General features: G+C 46.3%; 1 protein-coding gene across 1 annotated transcript in view; it reads right to left on the reverse strand.

The window, feature by feature from the left end:
* The window catches only part of LOC138247027 (extracellular calcium-sensing receptor-like), a 148,416-nt gene that overhangs the window by 79,917 nt on the left and 44,358 nt on the right, over nt 1–24,141 (reverse strand). The window lies entirely within an intron of this gene.

The following is a 24,141-nucleotide window of genomic DNA, read 5'->3' on the forward strand; positions in this document are numbered from 1 at the left end:
CCCCAACTGTTATGGGTTCCTCCAGCTCTAAGGGGCATATTGAAGAAAAGTGGCCCTGCACACCACAGTGCAGTGCCAGTTTTCTTGCACCGTTTAGCACCCCCCTACCACCACCATGTGTGCACCATATTTAAAATACGGCAGACCATGGCGCAAGGTAGGGGGCAATAGCATAATTTTTTTAATGCTATTGATGTACTCTGCAGGAGTAGCGCCACCATTTTGGCGCTACTCCTGCAGAGTACATAGGGGCCCACTGTATTCGATGTCATGCCCCCTTTTAATGCCTGCTCTGAGCAGGCTTTAAAAGTGCCAAAATAAATGACTCAAGGAAATAATTTTTTCGCCCCCCCCCCAATGGGGGCATGCCACTTTTGCATGCATTATGCCTGGCACAGGAATAATATAGTGCAAAGGGTTACAAAGTGGTGCAATGCATGCTTTGTTCCACTTTGTACATATGGTGTGGCGTTTTTGGCCTTTTAACGCCACATTAGCATAGAAAAATGACACTAATGTGGCATTAGAATGGAGCTAGGGGCTCTTAAATATGCCCCTAAGTGTATCATTAGTGGCAGCAATCAATATCTCCCTTAAATGATTATGCCCCCTTCACCTCCATGGGAGGTTTATACAACTTTGCATAATATTCCCTAAATATGTTATAAATATCTGTTTGTGCATTCATGGTCATTCCATTCTGGTTCTGAATGGCTCACATCAGTGCTCTGGAGCTTTCTACTTTCAATAGCCATGCAAGCATTCCAGCTGCCCTGCCCCCTTCCACATGTTTCCGGGCAACATGGATAATCTAAGTCGCATAGGGTATCTAACATATTGTGGTGCTCTAATCTCACTGCAGGCAATGTAGCATTTGTGAGGGACAGAATCTCTATTGGTAGGTCTCTAGTGATGCCCATTCTTTTTGCAGCACAACTGTAGTGTCAATTGTAGTTTTTATGCAAATACCTTATATAACTATCTGGATTGTATCCCATTCAACCAAGTTAGTCTATGGAGTGTCCTCATTTTCTGTGAAGTGCAAGCCTATGTGTTTTCACACATCAGCCCTGAAAGCTTGATCAGAGAGAGAGCTTCAGTCGACAGTCATCATGTATACATTCTTGGTTGCCCCCTTCCCCATTGCATAGCTAATTTAAGGGACTTACAGTCCTCTTAATTATTCTGAATCAACTACCCTCATAACAGCTCCATCATTGTACAAAAGCAATCAATCTTAGTGTATTAAACATACAACCAGGAATAAAATGAGTATTCTCTAAGTCTAAAATGGAAAGATCCTCAGGCTTCGGTCAACCAAGTGTGTCCCTACCATCATTGTAGTCTCTTAGTGGTGTTGATTGATTGTGCCACAACCAATGGTGAGTTTGATCTTTCCTAGTCTACACCTGGAATGCAACTGAAATCACCACCCCAAAAAGTGCATGTGTGTTGTGTATTAAAGCAGTGTTAAGGTAGACAGAAAGGAAGCAAGAACTGCATTGTGGGACATACACTGATATTGTTGTTATCAGCTCTCCATCCAGGAGACAATCCCACCAGCATAGCTCCCCATCTGTATCTATCCTAATGTGTTTCGGTATGAATGGGATCCCCAGATGATTCATATGAGTCCCTCACTGGCACGGTCAGAGTATGTGGTTCCAATTGATGTGCCTTGTCACCTCTTAGCAAACTTTGCCAACTCTCGAAAGGTGAAATGGGTCACCTGCAGATATGCAAAATGTATATGCCTCCATTTCAAATATATACATATTTTGTATCACTTTATCAGTTACTAATGCCTTTTACATTCCAGGTCAGGAAGTGGTACATTTCAGGAGATGTTGTGCCAAGTAAAAGTTATCATTCATGCATACTGCCAACATGTGCTGGTGAACCACAGATCCCATCTCATTTAATTGTATTATATACTGAGGTAAGCAACTCTGCAAGTATCCACTCATACATAAGCAAAATGATACCAAAATCCAATAAGGAGAATTAACTGGACATATGGCAGGCAATTGTTTGCACTAGAGTGGGATAAAGGTTAGTTTTGAGGCCAACCTGAATGGAGTGTTGCTCCGATGCAAGGAATAGGATGGTCTTGTTGAAAGAGTTACTTTCTTACTTAGATAATTTCTGAGAAAGTAGAGTCCTCAGTGCGGCAAGGCAGTAGGCTAAATCCAAAGACGGAGACATCAACGACAAGGTACCAAAGGAGGAGGTCTTGATGACGCGGTTGATGAAGACAGAAAAAACTTCGAGCTGGAAAAGACTGGAGCCCATGTCTGTGTGGCATTGGGTACAATTAAGATTTCTACCATGTGCCTGATTTATAATTTGGCAGATGGCCCACCCTCCGCCAGAGTGATGGAGTAAATTACTCTGTCACCTTGACGCAGATGCTGCTTGCCAAAATATTAAATGTCCGCTGGCCAAGCAGACTTTTCAAGAATTGACAGCCACCATTGTCACAATGCTTCCTGCCAATGCATTGTAACTTGACGGAGCTGTATATCAAAGTTAAAAAAATATATATTTTCAAAAAGAAAATCAAAATTCCCGCCTCTTTATTAGAGTTTCTCTCATGTCAAGGGGGCCATTGAGCCATTTTTAGAGTATATTACCGCCAGGGTTATGCTGGCAGTTCTGGACTTTGAAAAAGGGCTTAAAGGCCAACCATCTAAATTAGGTGGGCATACTTATAGCCAAACCCCAGACAGCCTTTACTCCATCGGGCCATCAGTGGAGACTGAGTAGTATCTGCCTTTGCAAACTACAGTGTGCCTAAATTTAAATTGAGCGGGCAGACCATAATCAAAGGGAAATGCCTCACCATTGCAACGGATTTCTCTCTCCGCCAAGATATACATCAGTCCCTTAGTCTGTTTTTCTGGAAGTCAGATTCCTTCAGCTAGGCAAGGAAGCAGGAGGAGTACACCCCAACACCAGTCAAGGGATCCAGGACCTCAGGAGCATCACTTGGAGGTCTGGACTCATTCCACAGATGCCACCAATAGGGTCCAGTGTAGGCCAACCTGGTCAGCTAGGTTCTTCAGGAAAGTGTACTTCTTGCAGCTTTGGTGTCCCTTCAGCTTAACATGAGGTCAGTCAACTGCCCCTTGGAGTCAACTTCTTTTTCCTGGGTACAAGTGGGAGCAGGTCTAGCTTCTAGGGTTCTCCTCACAGGTCACATCAGCATGTACAGTCCTTCTGCTGTCTTCCACAGGTCCAGTAGTGTTCTGAAGAGGGTGTCCCTGGTGCCACATGTATGTATGACACTACTCTGGTTGAGAGTGACACCTGGTCCCTCCCTGACCAATAGGAAAAAATATCAAGTTCTAATCCAATCCCCATTTGCAGCTGTTCCTGTGTGCCCTACTGTGAATAACCCCACAGTGCCCCTCTCTACATCAACCCAAAATGGCCAAACCTTTCATTCCCTGTGCAAAGTTTTTGTGCCCACACTATGCCACCAGATTCAAACGAGCCTGGCTGAAGAGGGGTGATACCCCAAAACAGGTCCCAGAATGCTTGTTTCTGTTCTAGGGAGGACCTTGCCTGGCAGTTCAGGCTGGACTGTTCTCATGGGGAACAGGGTCAAGACTGTTTTGCATTTGGCTGAGTCCAAACTGGAATTGCGTGGTGAGCAAAACAACTGATGGATTAAACCCAGATCTGTGATTGGGGGAGAATGTTTGATGTGGTCTACACTCCGTCCATCAACTGTTATTTTTGCATTTGTTGCCACAAGTGGGAAGGGTATACCCAGACATGGGTCCCATGCTCACTATGCCACCAGATCCAAGCTAGCGTGGCTGAAGAGGAGTGATACCCCGAAACCAGTCCCAGGATGCTTGTTTCTGGTCCAAAGAGGACCTTGCCTGGCAGTCCGAGCTGGACTGTTCTCATGGGGAACAGAGTCAAGACTGATTTGCATAAGGCTGGGTCCAAACTTGAATGGCATGGTGAGCAAAAAAAGTGATGGATTAAACCCAGAACTGTGACTGGGGGAGAATGTTTGATTTGGTCTACATTCCGTTTATCAACTGTTCTTTTTGCATTTGTCACCCCAAGTGGGAAGGGTATGCCCAGTCGTGGTCCCATGCTCACCATGCCGCCAGATTGTAGCTAGCCTGGCTGAAGATTGGTGATACCCCAAAACTGGTCCCAGGATGCTTGTTTCTGGTCCAGTGAGGACCTCGCATGGCAGTTCAGGCTGGACTGTTCTCATGGACAACAGGGTCAAGACTGATTTCCATATGGCTGGGTCGAAACTGGAATGGCTTGGTGAGCAAAACAACTGATGGATTAAACCCAGATTGGTGACTGGGGGAGAATGTTTGATTTGGTCTACATTCCATCCATCAACTTTTTTTTTGCATTTGTTGCCCCAAGTCAGAAGGGTATGCCCAGACGTGGGTCCCATGCTCACTATGCCACCACATTCAAGCAAGCCTGGCTGAAGAGGGGTGATACTCTGACACCGGTCCCAGGATGCTTGTTTCTGGTCCAGGGAGGACCTCGTCTGGCAGTTCAGGCTGGACTGTTCTCCTGGGGAACAGGGTCAAGACTGATTTGCATATGGCTGGGTCCAAACTGGAATGGCATGATGAGCAAAAAAACTGATGGATTAAACCCAGATCTGTTACTGGGGGAAAATGTTTGATTTGGTCTGCATTCCGTCCATCAACTGCTCTTTTTGCACGCCAAAGGTTTAGTCAGGGAAATAGTCACTTTAAACCAGTCCTGGGGACATATGAAAAAGTAGACAGGACTAAATGAGACCTACATCTACCAGTGACACAGCACCCAGGCAATCCTGCCAGGGAAAGGTCAACTTCTCCCCACAATCAAGCCCATTGTCTCAGGTCTGGGGGCAACTCACAGCTCATCAAGGTGCTATTCAACTCATGGTTGACAAGTGAAAGTTCAGGGGACTGGTCTTCTAGAGCCTTTAGGCAGGCAAAAGGAAACTTTTTAAAAGTACATTTGAAATACATTTGTTACAAATCCGACTTCACCAATGAATTGGATTTGTAATAAATATTTTAAAAAGTCCAATAAGTAACTTTTTTATCTAATTACTGGGCAGAGATAAAATTATTTAAGTTTAACCTTAACTCACAATTGTTAGACCTGACAGCCTTAGGGTGGTCACCCCCAACTTTTTGCCTGCATCCCTACAATTTTTGGACAGTGTTTGTGCTGGTTTTTAGACTCTGCGCACTTTACCCCTGCTAACCAGTGCTAAAGTGCATATGCTTTCTCCGTTTAAACATGATAACATTGGATCATACCCATTTGGACTATTTACTTTAAGTCCCTAGTACAGTGCACTATGGCCCTGATTTATACTTTTTGGGGCAAAACTGCAGCAACGCAGTTTTGCACCAAACAGTTTGCCACCAGCTTGCACCATTTCTGTCCACCAGGCAGGCACCATATTTATGGAATGATGCAAGCCAGTGCAAAGGTAGGCTAGTGTAAAAAAAAATGACGTTAGTCGATTGGGGCTGGCAGTGTGGAAGAAGGGAGTTTTGCACCAAAAAATGACGTTAGGCAGGTTAGTGTTAAAAAAATATGACTCTAACCTGCCTAGAGTCATTTTCTGACACAAAACCATTGATACCACATGAGTCCTGTCTTAGGAAAGACAGGAGTCATACCCACCACCCAAATGGCCAGCACAGGGGACCAGGGTCCCCTGGGCATGGCCATTGCACCCAGTGCCATGTAGGGGGCCCATTTCAGGGCCCCCTATGGCACTTTAAAAAATAAAATAAAATACTTACCTGTACTTACCTGAGATGGGGTCTCCCATCCTCCGCTGTCCCTCTGGTGTGGGTGGGGGTGTCCCTAGGGCCTGGGGAGGGCACCTGTGGGTATTCCACCATGGAAATAGGCCCACAGGTCCCCTAATGCCTGCCCTGACTCAGGCGTTAAATAATGGGGCAAAGCAAGCTTTGCCCCATTTATTTACCCCTCCACCCTCCTGTGCACCATTTTTGCATGGGAGTAGAAATATGGCGTTCAGGGCATAGAGTCATTTGTTGCAGAGGAACGCCTACCTTTCTTCTCATTAAGGCAAGGTAGGTTTCCACGTCCAAAAAATGACTTTAACTCCATAAATTTGGCGCAAGAACTGTCAACTCCAAAGTATAAATATGGAGTTAGTTTTGCACCGAATTAGAGTAAAATATTTGGTGCAAAAAATGCGGAGTAAAAAAAAATGGCGCTAATTCGGTGCAAACAGAGTATAAATATGCCCCAAAAGGTGCCCAGGGCCTGGAGATTAAATGCTACTAGTGGGCATGCAGCACTGATTGCGCCACCCACCTAAGTAGCCCCTTAACCTTGTCTCAGGCCTGCCAGTACAAGGCCTGTGTGTGCAGTTTCACTGCCAATTCGACTTGGCACTTTAAAGTACTTGCCAAGCCTGAAACTCCCTTTTTTCTACATATGACACCCCTAAGGTATGCCCTAGATAACCCAAAGGGCAGGGTGCTGTGTACTTGTCCTGGTAGTGTAAAACTCCTAAATTCGTTTTTACACTGCTGTGAGGCCTGCTCCCTTCATAAGCTAACATTGGGGTTGCCCTCACACATTGTTTGAGTGGTAACTGCTGATCTGAAAGGAGTAGGAAGGTCATATTTATTATGGCCAGAATGGTGATTTAAAATCCTGCTGACTGGTGAAGTTGGATCTAATATTACTATTTTAGAAATGCCATTTTTAGAAAGTGAGCATTTCTCTGCACTTAAATCTTTCTGTGCCTTACGATCCACGTGTGGCTGGGTTTAGTTGACAGCTCCTAGTGCATTCATTCAGACACACCCCAAACACAGGATACTCAGCCTCACTTGCATACATCTGCATTTTGAGTGGGTCTTCCTGGGCTGGGAGGGTGGAGGGCCTGCTCTCACACAAAGGACTGCCACACCCCCTACTGGGACCCTGGCAGACAGGATTGAACTGAAAGGGGACCTGCTACACTTCTAAGCCAAGCTTTGAAGTCTCCCCCACTTCAAAGGCACATTTGGGCATAGAAACAGGGCCTCTGCCCCTTCCAACTCAAACACTTCCTGGAGAGGAAACTTGTAACCAGAACGTGCATCCTGCCAAGTAGAACTGCCTGGCTGCCTAAAGGACTGCTTTCTGTGAAGGACTGCTGCCTTGCTGTTGCCCTGCAGCCTTACTACTCTCTGGCTGAGGTGAAGAGTGCTCTCCAAGGGCTTGGATAGAGCTTGGTTCCTGTTCCGTGAAGTTTCAGGACCAAAAAGACTTCATCTCTTCAAGAAGGACTCCTTGAGCGGCGAAATTCGACACACAGCCTGCCACAAACGACGCACAGCCTGCACCGCAGTGAAAATTTCACTGCATGCTGAACCGGAATGAAGCAGCCTGATTTTGTAACAAGAAGATCAACGCAGCACTAGCGTAGCGACCGGAACTTTGACGCACGGCCCACTGGATCGACGCATAGCCGAGCCGGAACGGCGCAGCCGACTTCCTGAGAGGAATCGACGCAGTGCCTGCTATGCAGTAGAAAATTTGATGCAGCGCCCACTGGATCGGCGCAGCTCCTGTGACTTTGTACTGCCAGTGCAGGAAATTCACGCACCCTCCCCGGGGTGTCTGAAAACCCGCAACCCGAAGAGGATCCATGACCGAGCACCGGAAATCAACGCACAGCCATCCCTGCGTGGAAACTAAACAACGCATCGCTGTGTGCGGCCTGAGAAATCAACGCACACCCATTTTTCATGAGAACCAGGTAGTTTGTGCTTGAAAGAGACTTTGTTTGCTTTTAAAAGACTTAAGTTACTTTATGTCACTTTTTGGTGATATCGCTACATTTACTTATTGCATCTTTGATCATTTTGACCTGCATCTATCCATATAAATATTATAAATTTTTCTAAACACTGTGGGATGTATGTTTGTGGTGCTATATGGAGTTATTGTATGATTTATTGCACAAATACTTTACACATTGCTGTCGCGGTTTTCAATGGTCTTACCGTCGCAGCTGAGAGGTGTAGGGGAACGGTCCTTGTTCCGACGGGTTCTGCTCTGGCCGAGGTAGGGGTGACCCCTTCCGGTAGCCACGGTGCTGTTTGGTATGAGCGAACCACTACAGTCCGTGCCCTCCAGAAGGAGTCCTAGAGGAAAAACCCCAGTAGGGTAAAAAACCTCCACAGGAACTCCCTGAAACGAAAAGGAGGACACCAGGGTATTAGGACCGTAGATCAGGAAGGCAGGAAAACAAGGCAGATCAGGAACAGACAAGATTCGCAGAAGGAAATCAAATAGGAGCGTGACTACCACCAAGAAGTGTTGCAACGCAATGGACAAGCAGTTGGAATCCCCTTATATACCCCTGGACAGGAAATAGAAAACAGGAAGTAGAACACCACCATCTTGGATTGGGAAAAAGAAAACAATAAAGAATTAGGTATGTGTGTTTAACAATGCATGCTGGGCAGAGAGGAAGTGGTAAGCATGCTGGGAAGAGAAAAAGGCGAGTATAAAGAACCCCAAGTGTAAGGGTTCGGTTTGTCCTAGGAACATCGGTAAGTGGTGGGCAGGAAATGGCATGCAGGAAAAATAAATGTTAAGCGCATGATGCGCTGTGTGCGGCCATGCCTGAAACCCCCTTTGGGGTTTCAGGCTCTGCCGCGTCTGCCTTTATGGCAGAACTTAAAAGAAGGGAAGCGGCGAGCGCCGCGGCCCCCAGACCGGCTCCCTGGAGCCTCCATGGCTCTCGCCGGAGCCGCGGCAACCCCCGCGACCTGGGCGTCCGCCGCGGCGTCTACCGCGAGCCGGGCGCCGGCCGCGGCAGAATTAACGTGCCGCGGCAACCTGAGTCCGCGGCCGCGGCATGACAGTATGCCCCCCCCTGAGGCCCCGGGTTTGTGAGGGAAGAGCCGAAAAAAGCGGCGGATCAAAAGAGGAGCATGGACTGAAGAGGCATCCTCCCAGGAACACTCACTCAAAGGATATCCCTTCCAATGAATAAGGTATGGGAGGTGACCATGGAAAAACCGAGAGTCACAGACTTCCTGCACTTCGTACTCAGGCACATTGTCAACCAACAGAGGAGGGGGACAGGGCAACTGCCTATGAAAAAGATCAGGACGGTAAGGTTTCAGTTGTGAGACATGGAATACTGGGTGGATCTTCCATGTCCGGGGTAGGCGAAGACGCATAGACACTGGGTTGATTTTCTTGAGAATGAGAAAGGGACCATAAAAGCGGGGTTTGAATTTGTTTTGGGTGAATCGGAGAGGTAGGAATCTAGAGGAGAGCCAGACCTTATCATGGACCTGATATAGAGGAGCCGCACAGCGTCTCCTATCTGCTATCTTCTTCATGCGGGACTTGGTGGACACAAGGTTGAAATGGATAATTCGTTGTATACCCCGTAGCTGTCGAACGAAGGAGGAGATGGCGGGAAGATTGGAGTTGTCTCTCAGGGGAGTTGGGAAGGCCCTGGGATGGAAAGCATAAGAGCCATAGAAAGGAGAGACTTTAGAGGCACTGTGTAGAGAGTTATTATAGGAAAATTCTGCAAGCGGTAAGTAGGAAGCCCAATTACTTTGTGTAGCGTTACAGAAGCTACGGAAGTACTGTTCGAGACCCTGATTGAGTCGTTCCGTTTGTCCATTGGTTTGAGGGTGGAACCCGGATGATAAGGCCACCTGGATCCCCAAGGTCTTGCAGAATTGATTCCAGAAACGGGAGATATATTGAGGACCCCTGTCCGATATAAAAACTTGGGGTAACCCATGTAGCCTGAAGATTTCTTGAGTAAAGATCTGACTTAACTCCTTTGCCGTAGGTAACTTTCTCAAGGCCGTGAAGTGGGCCATCTTGGTGAAGGAGTCCACAGTTACCATTATGACGTGGTTTCCCATTGAGGAAGGTAATGCGCACATAAAACCGGTGGATATGGTATGCCATGGGCCTGGGGGAACAGGTAATGGGCGGAGTAACCCCACAGGTCTGGTTCGGGGTGTCTTGGCTTGAGCACATGTAGGACAGGATAACACATATGCCTCAGTGTCAGCCTTGAGAGTTGGCCACCAGAAAGAGCGAAGCAAAAGATCTTGAGTCGCTTTCATTCCTCGATGACCTGCAATAGGGGAATCATGGCACATGCGTAAAGCTTCGATTTGCACTGTTTTAGTGGGTAAAAACAGGGCCTTATCATGATAATAGTAGTCATGATCTATGTGCAGCTGTGGACGTAACTTTTTTAGTTCTGTTTCGTGTAGACGGGCATATTCGGACTTGACTTGATCTAAAAAAGTCTGTGCTACCCCTATGATTTTATTGTTGTCAAATAAATTTTGAACCGCGGAATCACCGCACCCAGGATAACGTCGGGACAGGGCATCCGCTAGGATGTTCTGAGAACCAGGGATGTAGGTGATATAGAAATCATATTGGCTGAAGAAGAAGGCCCATCGAGCCTGCCGGCTATTTTGGCACTGGAAATTTCTTAAGCACTGTAGATTTCTGTGATCGGTCCGGGCTTCAAAGGGCTCCTTTGATCCCATCAAAAAGTGTCTCCATTCGGTGCACGCGACCTTTAAGGCGAGTAATTCGCATTCTAGCACGGAATAGTTTCGCTCAGAATCAGATAGAATGTGTGATAGATAAAATACAGGGTGTTCTAGGTCATCATCGTTTTTGTTTTTGTAACAAGGCAGCCCCAATGGCTCTTTCTGAGGCGTCTGTGGCAACAATGAATTGTTTGCTGGTGTCTGGGTGTTGAAGAATAGGGGCTTGAATAAAGGCTTTCTTTAAGTCCTGAAAAGCTGACTCAGCGCCTGGTGTCCAACAAAAACATTTCTTTAGATGTTCCTTTTTGAGGGTTTGAGTAATGAAGCTGGTTCTCTGGGCAAAGTCTGCTATGAACTGTCGGTAGAAGTTGGCTAGTCCCAGAAAACATTGAGTCTCCTTGATGGAAGAAGGAGATGGCCAATTCAATATAGCCTGTACTTTGTCTGAGTCCATGGCAACTCCGGTTTGGTCTATACAGTATCCCAAGTATTTTACTTCTATCTGATCAAACTCGCATTTTTCAGGCTTACAGAACAAATGATGTTGTCGGAGTCTCTCTAAGACTTGGCGAACGTGCTTGGAATGTTCCTCTGGATGAACTGAATAAATTAGGATATCGTCAAGATACACTACCACTGTTTGTTGCAAAAGATCAGAAAAGATAGAATCCATGAATCTTTGAAAGATGGACGGGGCATTAGTGAGTCCGAAGGGCATTACTCTATATTCGCAGTGACCAAAAGGTGTTATAAAGGCGGTCTTCCACTCATCACCTTCTCTGATTCTTAGTAGATGATAGGCTCCTCGGAGATCCAGTTTGGTGAATCTCTTGGCTCCTCTGACTGCTTCTAAGATGTCCTTGATGAGGGGTAACGGATACCGGTCTTTGATAGTGATCCTGTTTAACCCTCTGAAATCGATACAGGGACGCAGATCTTTGGTTTTCTTTGGTACAAAGAAAAGAGGAGCCCCGGCGGGTGAAGAGGAGGGAGTTATCAACCCACTTTGTAGATTCTCATCTAGGTACTCCTTTAAAACTTGTTTCTCTGGTTCTGTGAGGGAGTACATCCGCCCAAAAGGAACTACGGTGTCTGGTTCTAAAGGAATGGCACAGTCGTATTCTCTGTGGGGTGGCAATTCAGGTCTTTCTGGCTTCTGGAATACATCAATATAGTCCTGATAATGTCTGGGAACTCCCTGTAGGACATTAATGGATCCTCCCACCTGAGAAGGTGCTGTTGAGAGACTTTTTGGGGACCAGTAATCCCTGGCCGGATAGCAGGGGTGTTGACAAAAATGGGAGGATAACGAAATGGTTTTTGTTTCCCAGTTGATGTAAAGATTGTGCCGTGTAAGCCATGGAATTCCCAGGATCATGACATGGTGTGGTGATGAGATTAAGTCAAACGAGAGAATTTCCTGATGTTTACCAAACTGTAAACAGAAGGTAGGGGTGGTGTATTGTACAGGTCCAGAGGCCAAGAGTGACCCATCAACGGTATGTACCTATTCTGGTACTTCTTTGGGTATTTGTGTTATCTGTCGTTCTTTGGCCCAGGTTTCATCTAAATAGAGGCCACTGGCTCCGCAGTCCAATAAGGCCAAAGTTCTTGCTTCGCGGCCATCAGTTAAATGGAGGGTAACTGGTAAGAGAAAAAGAGCAGTTCCTTCCTCCCGGGAAGAGCAAATAGAAGGTATATCACGATATCCCGTCCTCACCCTTCTTACTGGGGACAGGAGTTGGCGTTTCCCAAGGGCTTGGTTGGACGAATGGGGCAGGCGCGAATTAGGTGACCAGCTGCACCACAATATAGGCAAAGCCCCTTCCTTCGTCTATGTTCCCTTTCACTGGCGGATAGAGGCCCGCGAGCTGTGTCAATCTGCATGGGCTCTTCCTCGGTATTCCCTTTGGATTCAGGACGGACTTCCTCGGTACGATGGGCGAAGGGACGAGATGGTACTGAGTGAGAAGGCAAACGACTCTTCTTTTTCTCCATTCTTCGTTCATTCAACCGATATTCTATCGTTATTGCCTGGTCCATCAATCCTTTGAGGTTTTCTATCCTGGCAGAATGTACTAGTTCATCTTTGATGTCCTCTCTGAGACCTCTACGGAAGAGTGTCACTAAGGTACGTTCCACCCAGGTTGTTTCTGCAGCTAATTGTCTGAAACGGGTATTGTAATACATCTTGACTCCCTTGTTGGACTTCGCAAAGAGCCTCTTCTGCTGACGCCTCGAGTCCAGGGCGTTCAAACATCTGTTTAAAAGTAGTGATAAAGGTGGAATAATTAGATAGACAGGGATCGTTTCTGGTTACTAGAGGTGTGGCCCAGGCCAAGGCTGGTCCTGATAAGGCACTAATCAATACCCCACCTTGGTCTTATCTTGTACAAATTGCGAGGGGCGAAAGGCAAAGTACACCGTCAAGGCATCCAGGAATTCTTTTAATGTGGTGGGATCCCCGGAAAATCGAGGTGTAGAGGCGGCTACTGCAGGGACATCTGTGGTCCTGGAGGCAAAGGCTTGTCGATAAACAGTATTCTCAGTACGTAATTGCTGGAGTTCTTGAGCCTGTTGTTGTATCGTCGCCAGTAGGTCCTGGTTAGTATGTTCCGTGTTTGCCACTGGGTTATCCATAGTTCCGGACTGCAACTGGAATTTTTGGCTTTGCAATCTGTTGCGGTTTTCAATGGTCTTACCGTCGCAGCTGAGAGGTGTAGGGGAACGGTCCTTGTTCCGACGGGTTCTGCTCTGGCCGAGGTAGGGGCGACCCCTTCCGGTAGCCACGGTGCTGTTTGGTATGAGCGAACCACTACAGTCCGTGCCCTCCAGAAGGAGTCCCAGAGGAAAAACCCCAGTAGGGTAAAAAACCTCCACAGGAACTCCCTGAAACGAAAAGGAGGACACCAGGGTATTAGGACCGTAGATCAGGAAGGCAGGAAAACAAGGCAGATCAGGAACAGACAAGATTCGCAGAAGGAAATCAAATAGGAGCGTGACTACCACCAAGAAGTGTTGCAACGCAATGGACAAGCAGTTGGAATCCCCTTATATACCCCTGGACAGGAAATAGAAAACAGGAAGTAGAACACCACCATCTTGGATTGGGAAAAAGAAAACAATAAAGAATTAGGTATGTGTGTTTAACAATGCATGCTGGGCAGAGAGGAAGTGGTAAGCATGCTGGGAAGAGAAAAAGGCGAGTATAAAGAACCCCAAGTGTAAGGGTTCGGTTTGTCCTAGGAACATCGGTAAGTGGTGGGCAGGAAATGGCATGCAGGAAAAATAAATGTTAAGCGCATGATGCGCTGTGTGCGGCCATGCCTGAAACCCCCTCGGGGTTTCAGGCTCTGCCGCGTCTGCCTTTATGGCAGAACTTGAAAGAAGGGAAGCGGCGAGCGCCGCGGCCCCCAGACCGGCTCCCTGGAGCCTCCATGGCTCTCGCCGGAGCCGCGGCAACCCCCGCGACCTGGGAGTCCGCCGCGGCGTCTACCGCGACCCGGGTGCCGGCCGCGGCAGAATTAACGTGCCGCGCCGCGGCAACCTGAGCCCGCGGCCGCGGCGAGCGCCGCGGCAAGCGCCGCGGCGAGCGCCGCAGCATGACAATTGCCTTCTAATTTAAGCCTGACTGCTCAGTGCCAAGCTACCAGAGGGTGGGCACAGGATAATTTGGATTGTGTGTGACTTACCCTGACTAGAGTGAGGGTCCTTGCTTGGACGGGGGTAACCTGACTGCCAACCAAAGACCCCATTTCTAACAGCAACGCTTTCCCAGCTACACTGAAAATAGCTTTTTAGGCCTTTCACTGTAAGGACATGTCTTACTTCTAAAAATTACAGGTTCTACTCTCAAATACCATGAACCCTGCACTTAAGTCTAACTTATGGGTGATTTATTAATATTTAAAAATAGAGTTTAGGTTTGTTAGTATCATGTTTAGATTCAGAGGTGGTTTTAAAATCTGTAATAGTCTGTAAAAGTTATCAAATTTACTTGTCTGGTGTGAGGAACGTAATGTATTATATGGTGTCCCTGGGCAGCGGTGGATTCAAGCTTAAACAAAGGAGCAATTGTTAAATATTTGAACCACACCAAAACAATTGACATTCCCAAGGTCAGCAGGGCAGTCCTTCTTCAGTCCTCTTCTCTAGTACGGTGAGATCTGATCTCTGGGAGCCATTCACATGTCTCCCCAGGAGGGCAGAAAACTGTCCTGTGGCCAACATCTGCTAATGACCACTGAAAAACATTTATTAATGTAAACATCCCACAAGGGGACCATTTATGAGAGATACCGGTTCATTTTGTATATTTAGACTCCAAAAGGTGGCACCTTGACGTAGGGCCTCATTACAACCTCGGCGGTCTTTCAAAAAGACTGCCGAGGCTGCGGGAGCCAGAATACCGCCATTGCCGGCGATATTCCTGGCTCCCTATTATGACTTTTCTGCTGGCCCAGCGGAAAAGTCACATAAAAATTGCTGCCGGCTCGTAATAGAGCCGGCGGCAATGCTGATGTGTAGCGGGTGCAGTAGCACCCATCGCGCATTTCACTGCCCGAAAATCGGGCAGTGAAATGCGCGACGGGGCTATGACTGGGGGCCCCTGCATGGCCAGTGCAGGGGCCCCCAAGGGCACCCCAAGTCCCCTTACCGCCAGCCTTTCCATGGCGGTGTTTACCGCCACAGACAGGCTGTCGGTCGGGGATTATGTTGGAGGGGCCGGCGGTATGGTCGTGGCTATTGCGCCACGGTCATAATAGCTGGCGGAACACCGCCAGCATGTTGGCAGTGTTACCACCAGCTTACCGCCGGCCGCCAGGGTCGTAATGACCCCCTTAATCTGGTGATGATATCAATGAATACAAATATAGATGATCAAAAAGAAGGAGAAAACAAGTGTACATGAGGAAAGAAAATCTATGTTCTTAGTGAAGTTAATACCAATTACAAGCATTTTCTGGCAGTGCACTTTGGTAATATCATCATTACATGTTTGAAAGTGTTTAACCATGCCACATGCCTTTTCTTATATATGATGAGCCACTTAAACTATGCTGCATTTGTTTATTGGTATTTATATCATTTTCATTAATTATCCATCAGGGTTATGTGACTAATTTCTGTAGCCAATACTGTACTGAGAATGGTCTCATGGAATGAGTACATTAGAGGCAGAAATGTTGAGGTTGTTTCCACGTCTTCTACATCTGCATCCTTGAATTCTTTGTTCTACACTAAGGACTGGTATCTGATACCAGAGTGAAATGGTTATACATTACTTTGTGATCCCTGATTTTGCAGATTGATCCTTTCAATCTGACTGGTGTATGATTGTTTTGAGTGTTATGGACCCCATTTTAAATAATTGTTTTGCAATGTATTTGCATTTGCAGAGAACTTTAATGAGAATATTTTTTTCCTTCGCATACACCAGTTTCTTCTTCTTTTTGATCATCTCTATTTTCTATTAATTGATATCACCATTCGATTGGGTAAAGAAGCCACCTTTTGAAGCATTAACATACAGAATTAATCAATATATTTCATACATGATACCCTTGTGGGCAGTTTACCTTAATACTGTCGAACACCAAAGCTTGCAAGGGGTTATTGGGTTGCCTTTTTGTTTGGATTACTTGGGCAACAGAGAGGTGACTTGCTAAAAGTTGCTTTTTCTGAACAGTTTTTTTTAATTTGAACTGAGCATTAAGTCAGGTTTAATGTAACAATTAGCTTGATTCCTTGAAGTACCAACTTTGGCAGTCCCATTCAGGAGCTGGCACAGCTGAGTTGTCAACATGGAACCCTACACTGGCTAATAATCAATCAATCAATTAGGGGATTTGTAAAGTGCACTACTCACCCATGAGGGTCTCAAGGCGCTGAGGAGGGGAGGGGGAGAAGAAAGGGGGGAGGTGCTGCTACTGCTCGAACAGCCAGGTCTTGAGAAATTTCCACAAGGTAAGGAGGTCTTTGGTCTGGCACAGGTGGGTGGGAAGAGTGTTTCACGTTTTGATGGCAAGGTGTGAAAAAGGTCTACCGCCAGTTGTAGTTCTGAGGACGCATGGGACGTTGCAAGGGCGAGGTCAGCAGAGCGGAGATGCCGGGTCACGGTGTAGAAGGAGAGTCATTTGTTGAGGTATTCTGGTCCGTTATTGTGCAGTGCTTTGTGAGCATGGGTGAGAAGTTTGAAGGTGATTCTCTTGTTGACTGGGAGCCAGTGTAGGTCTTTCAGGTGGTCTGTGTTGTGGCAGTGGCGGGAAATGTCCAGGATCAATCAATCAATCAATCAAGGATTTATAGAGCGCACTAATCACCCGTTAGTGTCTCAAGGCGCTGGGGGGAGAGCTACTAGTCAAAGAGCCATGTCTTGAGGCGTTTCCTGAATGTCAAGAGGTGCGATTCAGCCTCTTCTGGAGTTTGGCCTTGGTTCCTGCGTAGAGGGCATTGCCGTAGTCCACTTTGCTGCTTACGAGGGCTTGGGTGACTGTTCTTCTGGTTTCAGTGGGTATCCATTTGTAGATCTTTCGGAGCATGCGCAGGGAGTTGAAGCAGGAGGAGGAGATGGCCTTGACTTCCTGGGTCATGGATAGTGAGGGGTCCAAGATGAATCCTATGTTGCGTGCGTGGACGGTGGGATTTGGAGCGGTTCAGAGAGTGGCAGACCACCAGGAGTCATCCCATGCGGAGGGGGTGGAGACAAAGATAAGGACTTCCGTCTTGTCTGAATTGAGTTTGAGGCAGCTGCTCATCATCCATTTGGCGATGGCCTTCATTGCTTCGTGTAGGTTGGTCTTGGCGGAGTCCTTGGTGAGAGAGAGGATCAGCTGGGTATCGTCGGCGTAGGAGATGATGTTGAGGTTGTGGGATCAGGCGATGTTAGCGAGCGGGGCCATGTAGACATTGAAGAGGGTCGGGCTGAGGGACGAACCCTGGGGTATGCAGCAGATGATTTTGGTGACCTCTGAGTGGAATGGGGGGAGGCGAACTCTCTGGGTCCTGCCGGTGAGAAAGGAGGTGACCCAGTCCAGGGCTCTGTCATGGAATCCAGCATTGCTGAGGCGTGAGCGTAGGGTGTGTTGGCAGACAGTGTCGAACATGGCCGAGAGGTCCAGGAGGATGAGGGCGTGGTTTTGCCGCTGTCCAGTATGGTTCTTATGTCGTCGGTGGCGGCGATGAGGGTGGTTTTGATGCTGTGGTTGCTGCGGAATCTGGATTGGGAAGGGTCCTGGGTGCAGTTCTCCTCTAGGAAGTGGGTTAGTTGTCTATTGACAGCCTTCTCGATGACTTTTGCCAGGAAGGGGAGCAGGGAGATATGCCGGAAGTTCTTGAGGTCCTTTGGGTCCGCCTTGTGTTTTTTGAGGAGGGCGTTGATCTCGCCGTGTTTCCAGCTCTCCAGGAAGGTGGCAGACTCGAAGGAACTGTTGATGATCATCCGTAGTTGGGGTGCGACAACGGAGCTTGCTTTGTTGAGGATGTGGTGAGGGCAGGGGTCAGATGGAGAACCAGAGTGGATGGTGTTCATGATTTCGATAGTGTCATTGTTGTTGACAGGGGTCCAGGAGAGCAGGAGGTTGGTCGGAGGTGGATCTGTGGTGTTGGCGGTTGCCAGGGGTGTCTGGGTGCTGATGATGTCGTAGATGTCTGCAATCTTGCGGTGGAAGTAGGAGGCTAGGGAGTCACAGAGATCTTGGGATGGCAGGATGTCGTTGATGTTGGAGCTAGGATTGGAAAGTTCCTTCACAACGTTGAAGAGCTCCTTATGACAGTGTGCGTTGTTGTGGATTTGGTCTTTGAAGGCGGTTCTTTTGGTGGCTCAGATGAGTTGGTGGTGTCTGCGGATGGCGTTTGTGAAGGCTGTGTTGGTAGTCCAGAGTCTGATCTTGGAGTCTGATCTAAGGCTATTAGTCTTTCCGCAGTGAATTCAACAATTTGTTTTTTTTTATTGGTAGGACACACAAAAATACATGTCCTACTTTTAAATATACAGCACCCTGCCTTAGGATCCGGTGGACCAATCTTAGGGTTGACTTATGTATGTTAAATAGGGAGGTTCAGACTTTGTCACTGGTTTAAATGGAAAAGTCAAGTTAGCAGTTTTAAACTGCTCTACCAGTCTGCAATGGCAGCTGGGATACATGTTCTACTTTGTCACAGCCAGGGTGGCACAATAAGTGCTGCAGCCCATGAGGGATACTGTAACTTACAGGCCCTGGGTAACCCTAGTACCATATATTAGGGACTTATACGTAAATTAAATTATGCCAATATGTTGTAGCTAATGAAACATACATATTTAAAGGGTCAGGTCACATGCACTTAGTCCTGTTTAACAGGGCTCAGGGAATTCCAGAGTTCTTACACTAGAGCCTAGTAGTCAAAATGAAGGCAAACAATTGGGTTTGAACCTGCAAAGAGCCTGTTTTCTCAATTTTGGTTTTGAAGAGTATTTTCTATCTGGCTCATTGGAGCACCTGCCTCCTTGCCTCCCATGCACAATGACATAAAATTACCCAGGGCCCCCTTTTTTGGTGGCTTTTGGCTTTCCTATATTGGATGGTCAAGCTACCAACGCTTGGCAGGAGGCCATAAGTCATCATTCAAATATTCATCTTAGAACAGAAGGCTGTAGCAGGCATTACAAATAATATTACAGGCAATATTGTATATAGTGTGTAAACCTGGCACATAATGGTGTTTGTAGCATAGCTTCAATTATGCAATCTCTTAACAAGCAACCAAAAAAATGTCTGATTACAACAGCTCCTCCAATAGGCACCCCAGCATAGTCAAGGCATCCAACAATGGCTGTCACATAAACTTTTGACTGCCTTTTATGTGTTCTCAGGAGGAATTTGTCTAAGATGTCTAAGGAAGCTGTTTCCATATGATTTGAAATTACCTAAGTAATCATAAGAGGGGTGATTGGCGATGATGTGCTCTTTAAGTTTATCACATGCCTTTGCAATGGTCTTGGTGATTACTGGTAGGTGAGTAATAGATTGATAGTTAGCAAAGTTGATCAGGGTACAGTGAGGGGATATGTCCTGTGTTGAGAGCTTATGGTGAGTGCTTTTGAGTCATGTGTATTGTCAGTAGAAAAAAACAATGTTAATAAGTATTCTTTATGTTATATCTGATGAACTTGTTACTCTAAAAATCATTAAGATCACGGACTCAGGGCCTTATTTAGATACTGGCGGATGGAATACTCCTTCACAAATGTGAGAGACATCCCATCTGCCGTATTATGATCCCCATAGGACATAATGAGTATTTGTCCACCAGGATCTTAATCAGGCTCTTAATTTTCAAATCAATAGAGGTAGCTATTTAAATAGAAATGCATATTATACTTCTAGTTATTTTGTAGATTTAGAATAAAGGTTTAATTTTTATTTCAGCTTACATTATTATCATTTTTTTTAATTCCGTGTCCTGTTACTTGACATTCCTGAAATAATGCCATTAAGCCAGCGCCTTGAAACCCTATGGGTGATTAGCCGCACTGTACAAATCCTTGATTGATTGATTGGTTGATTGAAATGACAGATTTCCATTTTGTTTAATTATGTGTGAATTCTCACAATTTTGCAGTCATTTTGTGCATTTATGCAAAAGCAAATTATGTGAATTTAGCACACCTGTAGTTTAGACCAACCAGAGAGAGTCGGTTATGTACAGATTGTCATCAGGTATTTCATATATCTTAATGGGAAAGAGAATTGGAATGTGAGTACTTAAGTAGAAGAAGGGTTATTTCTTGTTACATGCATCAAAGCTTCTGCAGTGTATAATGAGCCTAACTTTAAGAAGAAGCAGAGTGAAGATTTACTATTTCTATGTTTCTCTCTCTCATATCACATTCCTCTTTCTCTGTAACTGCTGCTGACCAGCATGAACATCCTTTGCAGTGGGTTCATGCAAGTATGCTCCTGTTTCTGCTGGATCGGGATTTTCAGTTTAATGCAAAACGTACAAAGGAACACTGTCAATATTTTTTTGGCTCTATTTTTGTGATTACATGTGAGAGACACCTGTACTATCAAGTCAGACCTACAGAATTTGCATATTCAGTAGGTGGGAGAATTACCTTCAGACAAATCCAAGAAGCTAATGCACAAACTGCATTTTGTAATAGGTATAATTATACTACAGTAGTACTACTCATGAACACATGTATTACAAAATGCTATTCACAAACCTTTCCTCTCATATATTGCTAGAAATTGGGTCTTTGGTTGGCAGTTAGGTTACCCCCTGTCCAAGCAAGGACCCTCTCTCTAGTCAGGGTAAGTCACACACAATCCAAATTATCCTGTGCTCACCCTCTGATAGCTTGGCACTGAGAAGTCAGGCTTAACTTAGAAGGTAATGTGTAAAGTATTAGTGCAAACAATCATGCAATAACACAGTATAAACTCCACAAAAAATCCACCACACAGGTTTAGAAAACTATTGAATATTTATCTGAGTGGATTAAGGTCAAAATGATCAAGATTTGATAAATACAAGTTGAAATATCACTCTTGAAATGACCAATAAATTCTTTAGTGCTTAAAAAGCAATGTGTCTCTTGCAAGCACAAAGTACCTGGTTTGCGTCTAAATTATCCGCACAGGACTGCAGAGGAGGAGATGCGTGGAAAAAGGCGAGGTGTGCGTCGGTTTCTCCGGGCGCACACAGACATCAATGTTTTTCCACGCAGCAAGGGCTTTGTGTCGATTTCCCATGCACAGGCTTGGATCCTCTTCTGGTTGCGGAGTATTTGGATGCCCCGGGGGCGATGCGAAGAAATCCTGGGCGTGCAGGACGAAGTCACAGGAACTGCGTCGATCCAGTGGGCGATGCAGGGAAATTTCTGTCAGGCGGCAGGCACTACGTCGATTTTTCTCGCAAGAAGTCGAGCTGCATCGTTCTGGGTCAGTGATGCATTGATCCAGTGGGCCGTGCGTCAAAGTTCCGGTCACAACGTTGGCACTGCATCAATCTCCACTCGGGGAGCTAGGCTGTGTCATTCTAGTTCGGCGTGCAGTGATTTTCTCTCTGCAAGGCAGGCTGTGCATCGATTCCAGCAGCCTGTGCGTCGATTTTCGTTGCACAAGGAGTCCTTTGCAGAGATTAGGTCTTTTTCGCCCTGAGACTTCAGGAAACAGGAAGCAAGCTCAATCCGAGCCCTTGGAGAGCACTTTTTAGCAGAGCCAGAGGGCAGCAAGGCGGCAGAGCAACAACAAGGCAGCAGGTCATTTCAGCAAAGCAGTCAGGTGAGTCCTTTGGGCAGCCAGACAGCTTCTCTTACCAGGTTGCAGGTTCTTGTTCAGAGTCCCTTTCCCAGTAGGTATCTTTTCAAGAAGTGTCTGAGTTGGTAGGGTCAGAGACCCGGTTTAAATACCCAAATGTGCCTTTGAAGTGGGGGAGACTTCAAGGAGTGGCTTAGAACTGCACAAGGTCCCCTTTCAGTTCCATCCTGTCTGCCATGGTCCCAGTAGGGGGTTTGGCAGTCCATTGTGTGAGGGCAGGCCACTGTCCTTTCAAATGTAAGTGTCAGGCCCTTCACTATCGCAGCCCAGGAAGATCCATTCAGTATGCTGATGTGTGCAGGTGTGACTGAGCATCCTGTGGTTGGGGTTGTCTGAGTGTAATGCACAGGAGAGCTGTCAACTAACGCAGCCAGACATGGATTGTAAGGCACAGAAGGATTTAAGTGTAGAGAAATGCTCACTTTCTAAATGTGGCATTTCTAGAATAGTAATTTAAAATCCAACTTCACCAATAAGCAGGATTTTCTATTACCATTCTGGCCATACTAAATATGACCTGGTTACTCCTTTCAGATCAGAATCTATCACTTAAACAGTATAATAGGGTATCCCTAATGCTATCCTATGAAAGGAGCAGGCCTTACAGCAGTGTAAAACAAATTAAAGAGTTTTACACTACCAGGACATATAGTAGACACATGTTTATGTCCTGTCTTTTACCTACATAGCACCCTGCCCTATGGGCTACCTAGGGCATACCTTAGGGTGACCTATATGTAAAAAAAGGGGAGTTTATGGTTTGGCAATTACTTTTAAATGCCAAGTCGAAGTGGCAGTGAAACTGCACATACAGGCCTGAAACATGGTTAAGGGCTACTTATGTGGGTGGCACAACTAGTGCTGCAGGATCACTGGTAGTATTTAATTTACAGGCTCTGGGCACATGTAGTGCACTTGCTAGGGACTTACAAGTAAATAAAATATGCCTATTGGGTATGAGCCAATGTCACCATGTTTTAGGGTGAGAGCATATGTATTTTAGCACTGATTACCAGTGGTACGCAGAGTCCTAAAGCCAGCAAAAAATGAGGTCAGAAAAAGTGAAGGAGGAAGGCAAAACGTTTGGGAGTGAGCCTGCAGAAAGACCATTTCCAACATATATTTTCTGTACAGAGATGTTGTTGTAATAAATGCGGGAGTAGCAGAGAAGTGGCTGTAGAATGGTGAATACATCCTACTAAATGGGGATGGTGGGTTAGGGATGTTTAAGGATGGATTTAGGGTGGTGTAAGTGGGTAAGAGACATACCAATTCAAACACCCTTCCAGAAAAGACTAAGGGCCTCAATTATGAGGCCCTTGCTCCACCAGAGAATCACTTTTAGTGATGCTGTACCCTGCTCCATATTCACAAGGCGACGTTAAGTCAACGTGCAATGGATGTTTCTGTGGGCGTGCCCACGCAACACCCACTACACTTTGATGCTGCCCCATATTTTCGAGACATTGTAAACCGGAGGCAGTGCCAAAAATGAACGCTTTCCTAGGGATAGCATTAGAGTGGCGTAACAAGGAGAAATACTTTCTGCAACACACATAGAAGGAGCAAATCGCTATTAATGATTGTTTATGTATAGGAAGGTATCCTTCCTATACATAAACAATCCCTCCTGCAACGCAGGCATCCTTGGACCATGGAACAAGGGTGCCTGCGTTGGCGCTAGGCAACTGATTCAGCGACTTGAAAACACGTTTTGGAAATGACGCAGCTTGGCGCAAAAATACTGATTGCGCCATCGCGCTGCACCATTTCCTAATAAATGAGGCCCTAAGGGTCTAATTATGAGTTTGGCCGTCCAGGAATGGCTAAACTCATGGGGGCCAACGGGCTTGCGCAATCCTGGAGGGCTGACCGCTGCCTTACAATTCTGGTGATCAGACCGCCCGGAGACCGCCTCCTCTGCCGGATCAGGGATCCCGACAGGTTTGCAGCGGTAAAAGTTGTGGTCAGTCACTGCTGTGCTGATCACAACTTTGCTTTCCGCCAGCCTTTTCTTGGTAGCCTCACCACCACCATATTGAAGTTGTGACGGTTGAACCGCCTAACTCGTAATCAGGCCCTGAGACCATTGCTGTTTCACAAACTACACTTTCAAAACTACTACAGCCCTCTACGTCACAATACAGTAGTAATGTACTTAAGCCCAGTCGTGGAGGAAGTCTAGTATAACATATGGCAACTCAAATGAACTCCAACACACTCCCATAGAACCTTTTCACTCATAAAAATATAGAGAA

This window comes from Pleurodeles waltl, chromosome 7, assembly GCF_031143425.1.
Source record: "Pleurodeles waltl isolate 20211129_DDA chromosome 7, aPleWal1.hap1.20221129, whole genome shotgun sequence".
NCBI lineage: Eukaryota > Metazoa > Chordata > Amphibia > Caudata > Salamandridae > Pleurodeles > Pleurodeles waltl.